This window comes from Nomascus leucogenys, chromosome 4 (assembly GCF_006542625.1).
Source record: "Nomascus leucogenys isolate Asia chromosome 4, Asia_NLE_v1, whole genome shotgun sequence".
Taxonomy (NCBI): domain Eukaryota; kingdom Metazoa; phylum Chordata; class Mammalia; order Primates; family Hylobatidae; genus Nomascus; species Nomascus leucogenys.
In genome coordinates, this window is record NC_044384.1 from 6,492,800 (window position 1) to 6,513,115 (window position 20,316).

The 20,316-nt window shown below is 34.1% G+C and overlaps 1 long non-coding RNA gene and 1 pseudogene across 1 annotated transcript; both read right to left on the minus strand.

Annotated features, from left to right (window-relative positions):
- Window positions 1–860: 860 nt before the first annotated feature.
- LOC115834673 lies at window positions 861–16,943 on the minus strand. Its single transcript, XR_004029555.1, has 3 exons — window positions 16,745–16,943; window positions 10,538–10,542; window positions 861–872 (listed from the first exon to the last, which is right to left on the minus strand). It is a non-coding gene; the product is annotated as an uncharacterized LOC115834673 (long non-coding RNA).
- On the minus strand, window positions 3,793–4,777 carry LOC100581258 (annotated as a pseudogene).
- Window positions 16,944–20,316: the final 3,373 nt, after the last annotated feature.

The following is a 20,316-nucleotide window of genomic DNA, read 5'->3' on the forward strand; positions in this document are numbered from 1 at the left end:
ATAACGACTTCACTTTAATCTTGAGGTAAATGCACATCCTAAGTATAACCTTGGGATAAGAGAAAGTCTGCATGACTTATGATGCTAGATGTCATTATTGATGAACTTGTCCAGGGAATATAAAGCACACACTGAAATGTCCCAACTGTTTTCCACTCGGTGGCTCATTCATTATTCACTTTCTGCCTCTATAAAATTAGCCAGTGGACCCTTTACAGGGAAGGATGGCTATTCTTACCAAAACTTCTAATTTCATTCTGATCTAGTCAAACACATGCTGTAGTGTTATATTAGTAATGCCCAATTAGCAAGGCCTGGGGTAGAAACTAGAAAAAAAAAAAGGCAAATGCAAGTCACTCCTAGTAAAGTCATTTAATCTCACTCATCAACAGCTTTGCTTATCTTCACTAAAAGAGCAAAGTGGAAGTTGTGAGAAAAAGAAAAGTAAGTCAGTGGGTCACGGTTCCTAGACAACATACAGTTTCTGAGCCAATGTGTTTTACTTAAGGCATTATAAGGACAATGACTTGTCCCTAAGCAGAACCTTGTTCAAAGTAGGAATTCAATATAAGTTCATTCAATGAATGGATTGAATAATATGATACTCTGAATTTTCTATGCAAAACTTACAGGTATTAATATTTTGCCATATTTATTAAATTATTCACTCACATATACCCTCTATCATGTGACAGACACTGCCCAGGGTGCTGAAAATCCCTAATTCATTCTTGATACCCTCTCTCAAGCACTTCAGGGATAAAATGAGTTTTGCTGAGATAGAATTATCTTTGGGTGGGTGTGACTGGGACACAGCTTGAACGTACCTAAGGTCTCAGAATATTCTGCATCTTGACCTGTGTGCCAATTACCTGGACATTTTACATGGTTAAAATTTATTGAGTTTACAATTACGTATTTTTTCTGTATGCTTCTTATCTTAAAAACCTTTTTACATGGGATTTGTGAATTGACTTTCATAACCACAACGTATTTGGTTTGAGGGTCAAAGTGCAAGCTATAGAGGACTAATAAACATCCAAGATTGCGTGCCAATTAAAATACAGGAAGCCCAGTTAAATTGGAATTTTGATAAATACCAACATTATTTTTCCTGTAAGTATGCTCCAAATATTTCATGAACATACTTATAATAAAGAGTACTTAACTAAGTGTCTTATAAATCCTGTAAATTTTGTTTGCTAAGTCAGATAATCTTAACTGGAAGTAATCCACAATCACTGTAAATCAGCAATAAAATATTGCTTTTTTGCTTTTTGCAGTTATATAGTATTTGCCACCTATCTTGAAACAGCTCACATTTTCCTTGTAATACTATGAAGCTGTTATAAATCTACTCTAGCTAGAGAAATTTGCAAGACATATTTTTAATTACAAAAGAAAGATCACCAGCCTTGGTTTTCAAGAATTAACCAGGAAAATTAAGCAGGAGGTAGAATGAGAAGAATAAAATTATCACATTGTAACACCAACAACTGCCTTAAATTAATACTGTGCAGCTTTCTAAAATCAAATAATAACAGTTTAAACCTATCATAAATAATATATTAATTCTACAGGTAGATTTTGCTGTTTCCCTACAGTTCACTGTGGTGATTCTACTTATTATTAACTTTTCACATTTATGATATACAGATTGTTTTTGCCTTCTTAGTTCATTCTAGAAGTTAACTTTGTTGTACATTGGGCAAAAAACCAAGGACAACCTGAATAACTCACTCATCTCTGGTTCCTGCTGGTAGAATTCTTATGCCTGGAAGTACCATATGGAATAACTTACTTTGTATAGGCAACTGGTGAAAAGTTTAGTGAACTAACTAAATTATTTTTACTTTTGTTTCAAATATATGGAGGCTGCATATTTCTTCTAGCAATTCAGAATGATATTCTGAAAATAAATTCCCATTGATATTTTGTTAGTTTTCCATGAAATGGCCAAAGGGGGGGAAACTTTTAATATTATTTATTAATGATTCAATAACCAGGTTATCAGTCGGTTCTGTTTTATTGTATATGCTGTAAAAACTTCTTTTAAAATATAGGACAACCAGTAGGGCGTATTCTCATAGTCAACTGTATTTTTTTTTTTTTTTTTTTTTGAGACAGAGTCTTGCTTTGTTGCCCAAGCTAGAGGGCAGCGTCATGATCTCAGCTCACTACAACCTCCCCCTCCCAGGTTCAAGCGATTCTCATACCTCAATCTCCTGCACCACCACACCCGGCTAATTTTTTATTTTTAGTAAAGACGGAGTTTCACCATATTGGCCAGGCTGGTCTCAAACTTCTGACCTCAAGAGATCTGCCCACTTTGGCCTCCCAAAGTGTTGGGATTACAGGCATGAGCCACTGCGCCTGGTCAGTCAACTGTATTTTATTCTTCCAGTGCTTTTTATCTAAAGTCCTTTTGCACAGTAAAAATTATTGTTATTTTTATACCTAATATGGGAACGTTATAAGTAAGTGATGTCTAGTAAAGAAATTCTATTTTTTTCCATGTAAAGCACTGAGAAAATCAAGCTCATAACCATCAAAGCAATCATTTTAAAACCTTGGAAAAGATAATGGTCTATAGTTCACCAGAGTCTAATATACTTTGAGTGTTATACTTTATATTTTTTATGCACAATACTGTATCATGGTAAGTTGAAAACGTTAATGTACCCCTAAGTATCTGTAAAGATCAAGGTGTCAGAGAAATAGAGAATCTTTTTCCTTATGAACAAGTGGCCTACTTCACCAAAAGTTGTTATATAACATAAATCCAGCATTTAATGGTGCACAAAACATGTCACTATATGTATATGCTCTATAGAATGCCATCTTCAGATTGTTCCTAACAAAAATTCTACGAAAGCTTGCAAGAGTTCATTTTATCTTCAGAAGAGCCTAACTATCTAGTCATGAAGTTGTTTAAAGGCTGGAGTAGAGGGAGATTGTTCTGTTTACTGAGAAAATGCTGTAAAATCCTTGTACAGTTTTAAGCCTGTGTCTTCATTCTTCGTGTTTCCGTTTGCGTGGTTGTCATCAGCAAGCATTCGTTTTCAGTTTACCAGCGAACATACTGTAATATAGTGCAACTTTCTGTTGAATAAGGGAAGAGTACATTGAAAACAATTAGAATTTAAATTAACCTATTTTTACAATTTGTTAATATTTTTAAATTTATTTGATTGCTTGTCACAAATCTATGACAATAGCAAAAGGGATATAGGCTACTAACAGTAACACATTGTCTGCCTGTTAAAAATTCTATAACAAAGGAAAATAACACATATGTAACAGTTAATTAATACTCAAAACCTCTTATGAAGGAGTAAAAATTGCAAAACATATTGATTCTTAATTTTGAATCTGAATATATGAGCTACATGAATGTAAATATTTATGCTGTATAGACATAACATTTAATAATGTATGCAAGATTTTTTTCTGCTATAGAGTCTATGAGTTACCTTAAAGCACTAACAAATAGTTATTTTTCTATGACTGCAATGAAATGGCTCAAGCTACTCCCCATTTTTAGAAAGAAGTCTATTTTCTTTAATGTTGCACAAAAAGTACCAAAAGTAAACGTTATCACATTTCTTTACACTACTGTCTAGGTCTTTATATTAACTTTATCACTCAGACAATAGAAAGCAGGCGGCAATTTAGGGATTGGGAAAGAGATAAAACAAAAAAAAAAAACTTTTCTACCACATTCATTCTTCTACACAGTGTACATCTGTGCTCACAGAATTGGCTTCTTTCACTTCTCCACTGTACAGGGATTCAGCTGAAAATAAAACTGGACCTGCTCAACAGCTGAGGGAAGCTGGAAATGATGCGTCCATATCTCGGTTCACTGTCATACAATTAACACAATGGTGTATCTACCGACTTATAATTTTTAGGGACTGCAAACAAGGCTTTTTCTTGAAGTTGAACCAAAAAACAACTCCCTGTGTCCTGTAGACTTTGTAACATGTGCAGGAACATAAGGATACCGAGGAGGTTCAAAATGCGCTCTCCATCAGTTACCAGTGCAGCCATCAATCACCCAGTCTTCAGAGCTCTGTCTTTTTTTTTTTTTTTTTTTGAGACGGAGTCTTGCTCTTTCACCCAGGCTGGAGTGCAGTGGCGCGATCTCGGCTCACTGCAAGCTCCACCTCCCGGGTTCACGCCATTCTCCTGCCTCAGCCTCTCCGAGTAGCTGGGACTACAGGCGCCCGCCACCACGCCCGGCTAATTTTTTGTATTTTTAGTAGAGACGGGGTTTCACTGTGGTCTCGATCTCCTGACCTCGTGATCCACCCGCCTCGGCCTCCCAAAGTGCTGGGATTACAAGCGTGAGCCACCGCGCCCGGCCCAGAGCTCTGTCTTGATCGCCCAGTGTCTCTGACATTAAGCGTTTTAGTCCTCCAACTTCATCTTTTCCTGGGTTAAGTTCCCGACCAGGTGATCTGAAGAAAGTTCTTCCCAGCTGTAGCGGTAACCCATGGGGTAGCCGGGGCTCATGTCCAATCAGAACTCTTTCTGGAGTCCTCTCCATTCTAATTTTATCAAATCCTTTCCTCATGCACTAAAATCTGGCTGCAACAGAGCTGTCCTTCACACAGAGTGGCTCTTTTGTACCAAAAGTAATAATTGATAAGAGGGTTCAACTTGATGGTGTGCTCCAGGGTGAGGGGCTGGGTCTGCTGGATGTACTTGCTGCCCAGTGATTGACCCCCCAGGACCAGCCAGTCTGTGAGCAATTGGGTGGTGCCATAGACATGCTGGTGAGCTCAACCCTGGAGGACAGCAGGTAGGGGGAGGCAGGGCGCACAGTTAAGTTATCTGCAACCCATCCAGGAGCCACTGCCTGCCATTAACAGGAGACCCCGAGAGAAGGCCAAAGCTCTTTCTAATCATAAATTTCATATAAACTAGGGAAGAACTGGCAAAATGGAAAAAAATTACTCCGTTAACTATGTGTTTAGACTTAGCTAATAGATTTTGGAATCAGTATCATTATTTGCTACTAGGCATTCAATAAATATTCTAGACATTGTTTTATAGTCTTTTATTTTTTTCTTCTCTTCAATCTATTTTTAATTGACAAATAAAAATTATATACATATTTATCTTATACAACATGACGTTTTGAAATATGAATACATGGTGGAATGGCAAAATCAAACCAATTGACATATGCATTACCTCACTAATATTTTGTGGTGAGAACACTTAAAATCTACTCTCTTAGCAATTTTCAGAATAAATTGTTATTAATTATAGTATGTTGTACAATAGATTCCTTGACCTTATTTCTCATAACAGAAATTTTGTAACCAATATCACCCTCATTCAAGCCTCTAATGACCACTGTTCTATTCTCTACTTCCATGAGTTCAACTGTTTTAGATTCTGCATATGAGTGAGATCATATGACATTTCCCTTTCTGTGACCAGTTTGTTGAACTTAACATAATCATGCAGGTTCGTCCATGTTGTCACAAATGACATGACTTTATTATTTTCCAAGGCTAAATAGTATTCTATTGTGTATCATATCACATTGTCTTTATTCATTCATCATTTGATGAAGACTTGGATTGATTCCGTATCTTGGTTATTGTGGATAATGCTGCAGTGAATATGGGAATGCAAATATCTCTTTGACATGTTGATTTAATTTCCTGCGGATGTATACCCAGTAGTGGTATTGCTGGCTCATATGGTAGCTCTATTTTTGATTTTTTAAAAAACCTCCATACCATTATCCATAATGGCTGTACCAACTTCTATTCCTATCAACAGTGTGCAAGTGTTTCCCTTTCTCCATTTCCGCTCCAATATGTATCTTCTGACTTTGTGATAATAGACATTCTAATAAGCTTGAGGTGGCATCTCATTGTGGTTTTAATTTGTGTTTCTCTGATGATTAGTGATGCTGATTTTTTGTAAAATACCCTTTGGCCATTTGTATATCTTCTTTTGAGAAATGCCTACTCAGTTCCTTTGCCCATTTTTAAAGGGGTTATTTGTTTTTGTGCTATGGAATTGCTTGAGTTCCCTAAGTATCTTAGATATCAACACCTTATCAGATGTATGGTTTGCAAATATTTTCTCACAACATTGGTTATCTTTTCACTCTGTTAATTGTTTCCTTTGTTATGCAGGAACTTTTTAGTTTGACATAACCGCATTTGTTTATGTTCACTTTTATAGGCAGTGCTTTTGGGGTCTTACCCCAAAAAAATCATTGCCCAGACCAATGTCACAAAGCCTTCCCCTTATGTTTTAAATTGAGTTTAAATTGGTTCTTCATAGTTTGTCATTCTTGCCATTGCTTTTACATATCCCTGCTAGTATTCTGATAGGTTGAACCGAACTGAGGGCCAGAAAGCAAGGGGGTCCTTTTGAAGAGTCAGCTCACGGGACTTAACAGCAGGTGGAGAGTAGATCTGATGGAGAAGTGGGAGGTACCCAGGACTTCCTATGAATTCCTTTACTCTGCAGGACACCCCTCTTTTGGAGAGACTTATTAAGAATGCTCATTTTTGGGCTGAAGAACTACTCTTGACTTGCTTTTTCATTGAAATTGGCTATTTGAACATCTTTAACTCATTATATATTTAGCCTTAAGTTGTTGGATTCCCCTTTCAGATTGAATAAATGATTTCTAACTGAATCCTTGCCTTTGAATTTTGATGCATATTTGGATGAAACTGTGTTTTTGGATTATAGTCTCAGCCTAGGCATCCAAGCCAGCATTACCACTGTGAGTAAAAGTTAATATTATTTTCCGATAGCAAATTCTCAGTTGCTCTCTTATGAAGAATGATATCATGTTATATTTTTAAGGAAGTGAGATTTGCCAAAGTGAAATCCTAGATAAATAAAAGACCGATAGCTGAAATTACTGAAGTGTTGCATATAATATTTGAAAACTCTTAAAGAATAAAAAATGTAATGAAGAATTAGAAATGTAATAACATTGCTTAATTTTTAATTTGAGATGTTAGCTTTGAGCAAATACTCTGAAGAATTATTTTAAAAGTTGACAAATGTATTAAATATTTTCCAATAATCATAAAATGTATGTAGGTTTTTAATGCAATCTCTAAAACCATATCTATCATTTGATGATTTTTGCAAATAATATAGTCATATACAACTTCACCATTTTAAAAGCAAAAAAAAAATGGTGAAAAAGTGAAAGAAATAAGCAGCCAAAAGTTACTGTAATATACTTGGAATGCGGTTTATGCAAAATGCTACTATGACACAGTTTAATCCTTCCCAATGAGATGAGTTTTCAGTTGCCATTTAATCTGCTAAAGCACAGTCCTTTGTTGGGGAACAGAAAATAAGAAATTAGGAAAGAAGTAGTCTTTATTTAATCCTACTAACCAGGACTGTGATAAGCTGATAGAGAAAACAAAAGGGAAATTGAATTTCTCAGAAATAATCTAGAAAAAATGGGTCAGAATGGAGTGGAAAGGGGAAAAAAGACAATACCACTCTACTTTAAAATAGGAGGCAGCCAGAAATTCAACATGAATTATTGTTTATCAAAAGGTACCCACTTTCCAGCCTTGCTGTAAATTTCCATTTGCAGAAAGCTCAAATGTCTCTGAACTCGATGCTCTGAATAAAAGGCATGATTTCTAGAGGAAATTTACTAGCTGTCCTATTTCCCATGCAAAGGGAGAAAATCCTGCAACTTCTAGGCTGACTTCCTCACTAGGTATGAAGTAATATCTCCTGTTCACATAAGATGAAGAAAAATCTTCTAGTTTGTAGTAGAGAAATATTCATTTTTAATTTGGTAGTTGTTTTTAATTGAAGTTTTAGAATAAAGATATAGTAGTTGGATATATGCCACAGGTAATTTCCCCTAAATAGGTTGCTAAATATGTTCTGCCTTATAGAACATGCATTCAAGATATCTTGTAGATTTAATTTATTTTAAAGCGGGATTTCTTTTCGAAATCCATCGTTTGCTGGTAAAATGAAATGTTGTCTATTACTGAAAATTTACCTAATTAATTACTTCCAAAATCAAAGCAGTAAAATTCCAAATTGAAAAGGAATAAGTTAAATTGTCCCTGTTTGTAGATGACATAATTATATATACAGGAACCCTGAAGACTCTATCAAAAACTGTTAGAATTAACAAACAAACTCAGCAGGATACAAAACCAGCATACAAATATCAGTAATGTTTCTACATATTAAAAATGAACTACCTGAAAAAAAATCAAGAAAATTCCATTCACAATAGCTACAAAAAATAATACATAAAACACTTAGGAAGAATTTTAACTGAAAAGTTGAACCATCTGGATACTGAAAACCATAACATATTGATGAAAAAAATTGAGAAAGACAAAGACAAACGGAAAGAGATCTCGTGTTCATGAATTTGAAGAATTAATATTGTTAAGTCTACACCACCCAAAGTGATCTACAGATTCAATATAATGTCTATCAAAGTACCAATGACATTATTCATAAAAATAGAAAAAATAACCACAAACTTTTTGTGTGACCACAAAAGACCCTGAATAGCCAAAACAATCAAGAACAAAGAAAATAAGGCTGGAGGCATCACACTATCTGACTTCAAAATTTATCACAAAGCTCTAGTAACCAAAACAGCATGGTGCTGGTATAAAATCAGATGCAAAGGGCAACATAAAAGAATAGAGAGCCTAGAAATGAATCTCTGCATTTATATCCAACTTATTTTGACAAAGGAGCTAAAAACACACAAAGGGGAAAGATGATCTCTTTAGTAAATGGTGTTGGAAAGACCGGATATACACATGAAGAAGAATAAAACTAGAGGCTCATCTCTCATTATAAACAAAAATCAATTCAAAATGGATTAAAGACTTAAATGTAAGACTCAAAACTATGAATATTAGTGGAAGGAAACATAGGGAAAAGCTCCATGACATTGGTCTGGAAAATGACTTTAGGAATATCATTCTCAAAGCACAGGCAGAAAATACAAAAATAGACAACTGGAATTTCATCAAACTAAGCAGCTTCTGCACAGCAAAGAAAACAATCAACAGATTGAACAGACAACCAAAAAAAGGGAGAAAATATTTGCAAGCTCTACATATGATAACGGGCTAATATCTAAGATATGTAAGAAACACAAACAACTCAATAGTAAGAAAACAAGTAACCTGATTTTAAAATGGGCAAATGATCTGAATGTAGATATACAAATGACCAACAGGTATATATGAAAAAAGGTTCAACATCACTAATCATCAGGGAAATGCAAATTAAAATCACCACCTCAGACCTATTAGAATGATTACTATCAAAAAGACAAGTGATAAGAGTCAGACAGATGTGGAGAAAAGAGAACCCTTGTACACTGTTGATGGCAATGTAAATTAGTAGAGCCATTATGGACAACAGTATGAGGGTTCTTCAAAAAATTAAAAATAGAACTACCATATGATCCAGCAATCCACCACTGGGTATACATCCAAAAGAAAGAAAAATCAGTATGTCAAAGAGTTATTTGCACTCTCATATTCATTGTAGCACTATTCATGACAGCCAAGATATGGAATCAACCTAAGTGTCCATCAATGGATTCATGAATAAAGAAAATATGGTAGGAATACTATTCGGCACTGAAAAATAACAAACTTGTCATTTGTAACAGCATGGATAACCTTCCAGGAAATTATGTTAAGTGAAATAAGCAAGCACAAAAAGAAAGATACCGTATGATCTCATTTGCACCTAGGATCTAAAAAAGTTGATCTTATTGAAGTAGAAAGTAGAATGGTGGTTACCAGAGGCTGGGTGGGTTGGAGTGGGGTGGGCAGATGTTGGTTAAAGAATATCAAAGTTCAGTTAGACGGGAGGAATAAGTTTGAGAGATCTATGGTGACTGTAGCTAATTATCCTCTATTGTCAAAAAATGCTAAGACAGTGGAAGTAAAGTGTTTTCATCACAAAAGTGATAGTTATATGAGGTGATGCATATGTTAATTAGTTAGATTTAGTCATCCCACAAAGTATGTATACTTGAAAACATCATGTTGTATACAGTTAATACATTCGCTTTTACCTGTTCATTGTAAAAAGTAAAATAATTTTTTTTTTTTTTTTTTTTTTTGAGACGGAGTCTCACTCTGTCGCCCAGGCTGGAGGGCTGGAGTGCTGGAGTGAATTGACGTGGTCTTGGCTCACTGCAACCTCTGCCTCCCGGGACCAAGCGATTCTCCTGCCTCAGGCTCCCAAGTAGCCTGGACTACAGGCGCAGGCCACTACGCCTGGCTAATTTTTGTATTTTTAGTAGAGACACGGTTTCACTATGTTGGCCAGGCTTGTCTTGAACTCCTGACCTCATAATCTGCCTGCCTCGGCCTCCCAAAGTGCTGGGATTACAGGCGTGAGCCACTGCACCCAGCCAAAAGTAAAATAAAATATTTTTAAAAAGCAATAATTATCCAAAGATTTAATAAATTTTATTTTATTTAATAAATATTCCACTGTGAACATAGCAGTGTACTTGTTCTCTGTTGATCTACATTCTAGTTAAAATAGACAAGATGAAACAGAATATATATATATATATATGACTCTATACATACAAGATATCAATAGATATTGATAAACAATATAACAAATATATTAAAATGTGGTTTCACTTTTAGTAATGTATTTCTGATAAACTGTCATCTCAACATTTTATGTTATAGAATATATCTAAATTCAAATTGCACCTCAAAACTCAGTACATTTATTATTAATCAGTGTCCTAGAGGGTTTCTTTGCACTTCAAATACTGCTGCAATAACTTAAGCACAGTACCTCCCAGATGATGTTAGCATTGACAATCAGATGGTGAGAAATGAAAAGACATCTGTGAGACAATAACTACCTTAGTTTAAGTGTTTTTCTACCACCACTTAGATTTATAGCAATTAATTTCCACATGCTTTAACAATAAGCCTGTCCTCATTAAAACACTAAAACCAATATGTAGAAAACACATTACTTCAGCATCTTGTCTCCAAACATGTTGGCACCGGTTAGACAACATGTTTTAAAAATTCACACGTCTTAAAGGCTCAGAGGTAAAAAAATCATACTCAACTCTGGAACACAACATTTTAGGGTCTTATTGTAGGTTCTTCAGGCTTTAGGAAAACAAAATTTAAAAGTGCTGGCTTAATTTTCTTCTCAAGTTGTAGCCACATTATCCTGTGTGAGGAGAATCCTTTGATGTTGCAGGAATGCATCTTTTCAGATGGGACTCTAATATACGCTTGGGGACAATTGACCTCATGTCTTCAAGAATCCCATTAACACACACACACACACACACACACACCCCTCAGAAACCAAAGGAATTAAGAAAAGGAATAACCATATTGTATTTATATCTCAGGCCGAACATTAAAGGTGATCCATTTCATGATCCATCCCTTTATTTCTTAAATCTTTTATGTCTTTTTCTCAATTTTCTTCCTCAAGAGATCAGCTCGATTGGCTCACATATAACAAACCCTGACAACTTTGCTAGACATCTTGCCCCCAGGATCTTATGAAGATCTGATAAAATAGAATGAAATTTTACCCTGACCTAGAGTTGTAAAAAGGCATAGGATCAGTCCTCTAAACATGGTTTTTAAACTCCAGACCCACCCAAGCTGGGCCCAGGACGAAAGTGAACCTCTTGATATATCTCTGATCTCAAATGGGTTATTTTAGATCTTTCTCAGAACAAAACCGCACTAAGAAGTTGCTTTGCTGTCTACACACACACCTCAATAGTCCAAAAAGAATGAGCGAGGGAGAAATGGAAAGATAATCCGAGCTTGTCTTTCCGCATTTTATCTACTCTCGAGCTCTCCCTTTTGCATAAGGATTCAGTAAAATTGCGACCTCTCCCACGACAGACTAAAACACCTGGATTTCCCATGCTTCACTAAGTCGTAAACAGCTTCCAGAGTCAGCAGCTTGCATTTACTAGTTGCAATTTTTAAGGGACTAAAGCTTTTATAGCTAAGAAATATTCTAATGCTATGAAGTTAAATAAAAATTGGCAATAAAAGAATACATTTTGAAATCACCGGGGCCCTCTAGTGCTCTCCAAAATGAAAAGAAGTGGGACAAACATTTATATCATGTCTATTTTTATTGACCAATGTTATGGTAATAACAAATATAAAAATATTATTCCCACCTTAAATCTGATAAACTTGAGGCTAAGAAAGAGTATGTAACCGGCCTATGATACCCGTACAGTGAGGGGTGAAACACAGAATAGAATCTTTAAACCTTTGACTCCAGTGTGCCCCCCTAAAACCAGGTTACCTTCTGTGTCCATACATGGCAATGTGTAGGTAATTTTCTGTGTGATTTTGATTCAGTTGCCTTGTGATCATTTGATCAAATGTTCCAAACTTTTCTCATTCGGTGGACTATATGTTTCTTTTCAGAGTTGGTAAATTAATACTTGAGGTTCACTGGGTTTAGAGCTGTCAGACAAAATAGAGAAGATCCAGTTAAATTTGAACTTCAGATACACAAATGAATAATTTTTAGTAGAAGTTTATCCTAAATATTGAATAGGATATACTTGCAATATTTGGGACACAATTCTATTAAAAATATTCATCTATAATTCAGATTAACTAGGTGTCTCATACTTGTATTTGCTCAATCTGGATACTCTAACTGGGACACCGCAAGTGAAGGTATTATCACTTGTAAATCCATCATTTTTTATCCTGACATTTACCTTTGTTTTGGGCATGTAAGATTAGATGCAAAATTTTACATTGCACTGGGATGAGTGCTATAGGTGCATTACTGAATTCTATCTTTCTATTATTGAATTTCTTAATTTGAAGCAGAAAATCTTTCACTTTTTCAGCAAGATAAAAAGTGACTCATGAAAAGTAGAGTAAAATTAATAAAAGTTTCTGTATAAGTATTACTAACAGGAATGTGCATGCTTTCTTTCAACATTTCATATTTTTATCTTGCTGTGGCACCAATTTTGGTGACTCTTTCTATAGCCTGTGGTGAATCGTTACATTTGCCATCGATTACTTTGGACAGCTTTAACACACTTCATTGAATATTTAATAATAAGGCATTTGATTGTACATATTTTTCATAAAGCTTAAGATGTTTTTCTCTATTGAAGTTGAGGGCAAACGAATATGCCGAGGGTAATTTTCAGCAAGTGGCTAAGGGTCTAATTTTGTTGAAAATCTGTATAGATAAAAAAATCAAGGTACGTCCTTTGCCTTTCTTTTGGTGTGAGTAGTGTTATTTACCAGCTTGAAAGTAATAGTTTTTGCCAAGAAATTAACATAATGCTGTCTATTTTTTGTCTTCTTGTAGCTTACAATGCATTTTTACTTATGTTTTAATCCATAATAACAGCCTAGTGAGTTATATAGGTATTACCCCATATATACATGAATTAATTTTACTCCCTAAAACAGGGAATTTTTGTCCTTTCGAATGTGCACAAATTGAATGGTGGTATTTATCTGAAAACAATGACCAATGCTGGACAAATAAAGATATATATATATATATCTTTATAAATATAAAGACAAATAAAGATATATATATATATATAACACACACATACACATATACTATATATATACTATACTATATATTATATATATGTACGTGTTTGTGTATTTATATATATAAATGAAGAAAGTGTCTTGCAGTGTTAAATTTGCTAGCATGAGGATGCTTTCTGACACATAAAACAAATCCTGACTTTTGGGTCTCTGTGGGTACATCAGAATGAACATGACCCTTGTTTTGAGTTATGTGAGATTTGTTGCAAAATTTTATATACGAATGGGACAAAAATATGTAAGGATTGTATTTTAAAGTGTTACAAGCACATAGGATTTTAAAAGTCGATTGTAGATTTTTAATTTACAGGCATGTGGTTTCTATGATGTTATAATTTTTAAAATTTATGAGTATTTCCCTTGTGAGTCATTATATGATCAAAAATTGAAAGCATCTCATATTTACATGACAATAATCAGATACTCATATTGTGTGCATGTTAGATAACACTTGTTACTTTTGATATCCGAATCTTCTGTTTTCTTAATAATGTTTTATCTTCTTTCTGAAAGAGAGGTATACAATTTTTGTGCTACCATTTTGGAGTTGTCAAATCTTTCTTTATGTTCATCAGGTTTTTGTTTTCATACCAGTTATGGGCATATTTATAGATGTTCACAAGATGACAACTGTAATATCTTCTTGGTTAGCTACTTGGTCAATAAGAGTGATCTGCTTTTAGGACTTTTTGTGCTTTTTATCTTAAGTTTAATTTTGTCTGCTGTTAATATTACTACATCCAATTTCTTTTGGTTAAGTGTCACATTTCTATTGCTTATTAGTCTCCATTCCTCATTTTCAAGCTTTGACTGCTAAGTAGCATCCATTTACTGGATTTTTCTCTGTATCAAACATGACTATTTCATTAAAAAAAAACCCCACTTTTTATTTGTGAACAGTTTTTGATTTACAGAAAAGTCGTAGAGCTAGTACAGGGTTCTCACATATTTCATACTCATTTTCCTATAATTAACACCTGGCATCCTTACAGTATATTAGTTACAAATTAATGAACCAACCTTGATAACATTATTTTAAAGTAATGTCCATAGTTTGTTCACATTTCCTTGGATTTTACCTACTGTCGTTTTTCTGTTCCAGGATCCCACATTATTTTTAATCCTCCATCTTTCATTAGGCTCCTCTTGGCTGTGACCATTTCTCAGCCTTTTTCTTTTTATGGCCATGGTAGTTTTGAGGAGTCTTGGTCAGGTATTTTGTAAGTGTCCCTTATTTTTGTGTTCTCATCATGATTAGATGGTGGTGATGGGTTTTGAGATGGAGATGCCAGAAGTAAAGTGCCATGCTCATCATATCATGTCAAGGTTACAAATCAAGGATACTGTGAACTGAAGAATCACGAGGTTTATACATTTGGAGAGGAGACTTAATTTCTTATAAATGGTTACAGCCTGCAGGTTGGCCATCTTGACAGAATGGGAGGTGTGCATAACCTCTGGCAGAGACTGGAAGATGGCACTTTGTGGGAAGGGAGGGTGGAACAGGAGTTTATGTTGAAAGAGTTGGCCAAGTATACATATTTAACAGGTATATGGAGGTTATGCATATTTATGAAGGGGGGACATGCATATGCATGATAAGCAAATATGCACATTACATGCATCTTACATTTACTTTGGGATGGAGAGGCAACATTTAAATGTATTACAATTAGACCCTATACATCAAAAGGTGAAGCAGGAGCATGGAGATATTCGGTTTGCAGCCTCTGTAAACCAGCCAGAGCCAGTTCATGGTCTCTTAATTTTTTCAGAAAAAAATTATTAAAATCAGTCTCTTGTCCAATCAAAACTATAGTTATGATTGGCAAAACAGGACAGCCAGTTAGTGAGTACTTGGCAGTTGGAGAGCTATAATTATTTTAATATTGTTTATATGAAAGGCCAGTTTTGTCTACCTGCTAAAAAAAGAAAAAGAAAAAAAATCCCATGACAGTTAAAACAAATTTATTCTTTATGTGTAGGGGAGTGTGCCTTAACCCTTATGGCCTTAATTCAGAATTATAACAGCATTTTATTACCACAAAAAAGTCCATTCTGTCAGTCTTAATATCCCTATATAACAAACCATCAAATTTCTTCTCATGGTTGGTGTCGATCTTGATCACCTGGCTGAAGTGGTGTTTGTCAGCTTTCACCACTGTATTGTTACTCATTTTTCACCATTCTCCCACTGTACTCTTTGGAAGGAAGTCACAAAATATAACCTGCATGTAAGGAGTTGAAAGTTGTGTATTACCTCTTGAGGACAGAAAATCTGCACAAATTATTTGTGCTGTGCCAGTAACAATTTTCCAGAATTTCTCACCTATTCAATAAGTTAAGAAGATGTTAGATAATGATTGAAAAGAAGACTACTTTATTCTTAATTACAAATAAATAAAAAATCATGTCAAGATGCTAGGACTACGAACTTTTCCATGTACCAGTAATGAAGTCAAATTATACGATGAGCGCTATATATTAGCAATAGCATAAAAACTATAAAACATCTAGATAAATAAACATGAGAAATATTTATAATATATAAATAAACATAAAAATATTTATAATATATTATCTATCTATCTATCTATCTATCATCTATCTATCTATCATCTATCCCATTTATCATCTCTCTTTGCTTAGGGATTCCTCATCTATAAAGCAGTAGAAAATGTTTAGAATAAAATGTGGATTTTTGCAGTTGTTAGCTGAATTATTATGTAAATGTCAATAAAATCAGGTTGGTCAGCAGGGTTATTTAGATTTGCTTTATCCTCACTTATTTTCTGTCTATTTTTTAAATTAGATATTGAGAAAGGAGCATTCACATTTCTCCCCAGTTCTATCAGTTTTGCTGTGTGTATTTCGAAGCTATGCTTTAGGCTGCCCACACACTTAGGGTCTATGTGTACATGTCCATATACTTTTATTAGATACTGCCAAATCTCCCTGCAGAAATGTTATCCCATTTTTCATTTCATCAGCAGTGTCTATGGGGAATGATAGTAATGATAGTTTCCCTAAAGCATTATCAAATCTCATTGAAAAAGTGTATTGTCTATTTTTTTTAAATGTTTTTATCTTTTTAAAAAAACTTTATTTTAAGTTCAGGGGTACAAGTGCAAGTTTGTAACATAGGTAAACTTGTCTCATGGGTGTTTGGTGTACAGATCATTTCAGCACCCAGGTATTAAGCCTAGTTAACCCATTAATTATTTTTCCTGATCCTTTCCCTCCTCTGACCCTTCACCCTCTGATAGAATCCAGTGTGTTTTCCCCTCCATGTCTCCATGTGTTTTCATCATTTAGCACCCACTTATACATGAGAACATGCGGTATCTGGTTTTCTGTTCCTGCATTAGTTTGCTAAGGATAATGGCCTCCAGCTTCATCCATGTGCCTCCAAATGATCTTATATCATTATTTTTTATGGCTACGTAGTATTCCACCATCTGTATGTACCACATTTTTTTTTACCCAGTCCATCATTGATTGGCATTTAGGTTGATTTCATGTTTTTGCTATTGTGAATAGTGCTGCAGTGAACACACATGCTCATGTGTCTAGTTTTTAAAATTGTGTTTTTCTATTGGATGAGCAACAACAGCATCTCTGTATCATTTTAACTTGAATTTCTCTTAGTATAAGTAAAGTTGAACATGTTTTTACATGACAGAGGGTTATTTTAATATTTTTAATTGTGAATTGTCTGTTCATGTTTTATCTATTTCTCTATAGAATTCTGGCCCTTTTCCCTCAATTTCTAGAATTTCTATATGAATTTGGCATACTAGCCCTTAATATGTGGTCTGTGCTGCATGTTGCAAGTGATTTCTCCCAGTTTGTCATTTATCTTCTCACTTTGCTTACAATGTTTTGTAATTAAAAGTTGATGCAGTAAAATCTATCAATTTTTTACTGCACTGATATTTCTAGTCAGACTTAAAAATCCCTTCTTGAAACCCAGGTTATGAGTAATGTATGTTTTCTTCTAGTATTTGCAGATCTCATTTTTACATACAGACATCTGATACATTTGAAATTGATTGTCATACATGGTGTGACGAATAGACCTAATTTGATCTTTTACAAATTGCTACCTTTTTAGTGATGGCAGACACCACTTTTATTATATAGTAAATTTTTAAGTGCAGCTGAATCACTTTTCATTTTATTCTGTTGTGTCTGTTTATGCATATGCACCACAACTACGTTTATAGAGGCTTTTTATTAAGTTTTAACAACTAATGGGATTTGGAGCACTTCTGTTTTACTGTTTTCCTAGAAATCATTTTATCTTTATTTTTCCAATAATTTTGGATCAACTTGTTTATGTTCATTGAAAAATTCCCGTTGAAATTTTTATTAAAACTGCATTAAATTTATAAATTTACTGAGGAGAACTGACATCTTAATGATGTAGAGGTGTCATAACCAAAAACAAGAAATAGCTTTCTATTTGTTCACGGCCTTTTTTTAATTTTTAAGGAATATTTGATAATTTTTTTATAGGTTTTAAACACTTTTATTAAGTTTATAACAAAATGCTTTATGATTTTTATGGCTATTGTAAATGGGATTATCTCATTCATTGTATCCTCTAACTGGTTTTTATATGTGAATAGAAATGCTGTTGATGTTATGTTAATTTTGTATATTGCTACTTTAACTTCTCTTATATTTTGGTTTCTTTTACTATTGTTTCAATAGAATTCTGATGAAAAATAGTATGTCATCTGTGTATTGAGATGTTTAATTATTTTTTGCATATTATGTCTCCAATTGTTTTCTGAAGTCTAAGTTCATTAGCTAGTACATACTGAAGTATCTTAAATAGCAGTGGAAATAGTAGTCATCCTGCCGTTGACCTTGACCAAGTCCATTGACTTGGACTGTTTCTCTAGGGTTTTCCCATTAAATGATTATGTTGGCTTTAGAATATTTCTCTCTTTCTCTTTCCCTCTCCTCATCCCATCTCACTCTATATATCAATAGATAGATAGATGATTGATAGATAGATAGATAGATGATAGTCTACCTTCTTTTCTACATGACTTTTCAATAGTAATAAATTATAGATATTATTGTCATGTATTTTCATGATCTATGGAGATAGTAATGTAAATTTTCTCCTTGTACTGATTAATATAGTCAATTATTGTGATACATATTCAAATTTTGAAGTAGTTTTGCATTCCTGACATAAAACCTGCTTGATGTAGTATCTTCTAAATGTAATGTTGGGGTCTTTTGCTAGTATTTGAGTCAATATTTTTGCATGCTTATTTATAGATGATATTTACCTTTAATTTTTTTTCTCTGTGTGCTGCATTTATCAGGTTTCATTATCAGTGTTACATTTGTTTCATAAAAATAATTTGAAAGTTTTTCTTGCTTTCTATGTTCTGATGAATTTGTGCAAGATCGGTACTGTCTGATCTCTAAAAGTTCAGCAGAATTTCCTTTGAGATGACCACGACCTACAATTTCTCTTCTCTTTTCTTTTTTATAAAGTAATTTTTAATAACTTTTATTTTTTCTATGAAAATTTGACTGCTTCAGTTTTCTGTCTCTTAATAGGGTCAGTTTTGGAAGACTGTATTTTGTAAAAATGCATCCCTTTTCTCTAGTATTACCATCATGCATTACCATCAATTATAATTTACCCTGGGCTGGGTGTTAGAATAGCAATAGTTGTGAGGCTGGCTAGTAGAGTTTACGCCTCCAATATTCACATAGCAGAATAAGCAGTATTTTTCCCTCTTCTTTGGGTGGTTTGTTTGTATTGCATTGTTTCAATTTTAATTTTCTATGTAACAATAATTATTTCTTCCTCGTTTTTTCTTAGTTTGTATACTTCTGCTTTATCTTACCTTTTTATAGATTAAATTAGTGATTCGTTTATTTTAACTTTTTTTCTAATGAAGCAGAATTTGATTTATTTGATGTAAGCCTTTTATTGGTCCTCTACCACACTAATTTATGTTTTTGTTTTTATTTCATTCAGTATACTTTGTTTTAGCTATTCTTTAACACATACATGCAGCCGAGGTTTCTGCAGACATATTTAAATATCTAATATTATTAATCTCATAATTTTCAAATTCAATAAATTACCTTTGTTTTGAAGAAAACCTTACTTATAAAGTTAGAATTCGATATTGTCTCATATGACATCTAATGCAGCGCCAGGTATAGAGTCTGTATTCTAAAATATATTTTGAATTTGGAGATTATCAGTCAGTTAAATAATATTTTGAAGCCTGATATAAAACAACTTGGTGAAGTGGCTATAGACTATTTCCTAGGCTGAAAGCTTCATGTTAAGAGTTTATGCGCCATGAGGGTTGATACAGTTTGGCACTGTGTCCTCACCCGAATCTCATCTTGAATTGTAATCTCCACAGGGGGAGGAACCTGTAATCCTCATGTGCGAAGGGAGGTAAGTGATTAGATTACATGGGTAGTTTCTCCCATGCTGTTCTCGTGATAGTGAATGAATGCTCACAAGATTTTAGGGCTTTATAAATGTAGTTTTTCCTGCTCTCATGCATGCTTTCTCACCTGCCACCATGTAAGATGTGCCTTCTTTCCCTTCTGCCATGATTGTAAGTTTCCTGAGGCCTCCCTGGCCATGCAGAACTGTGAGTCAATTAAATCTCTTTCC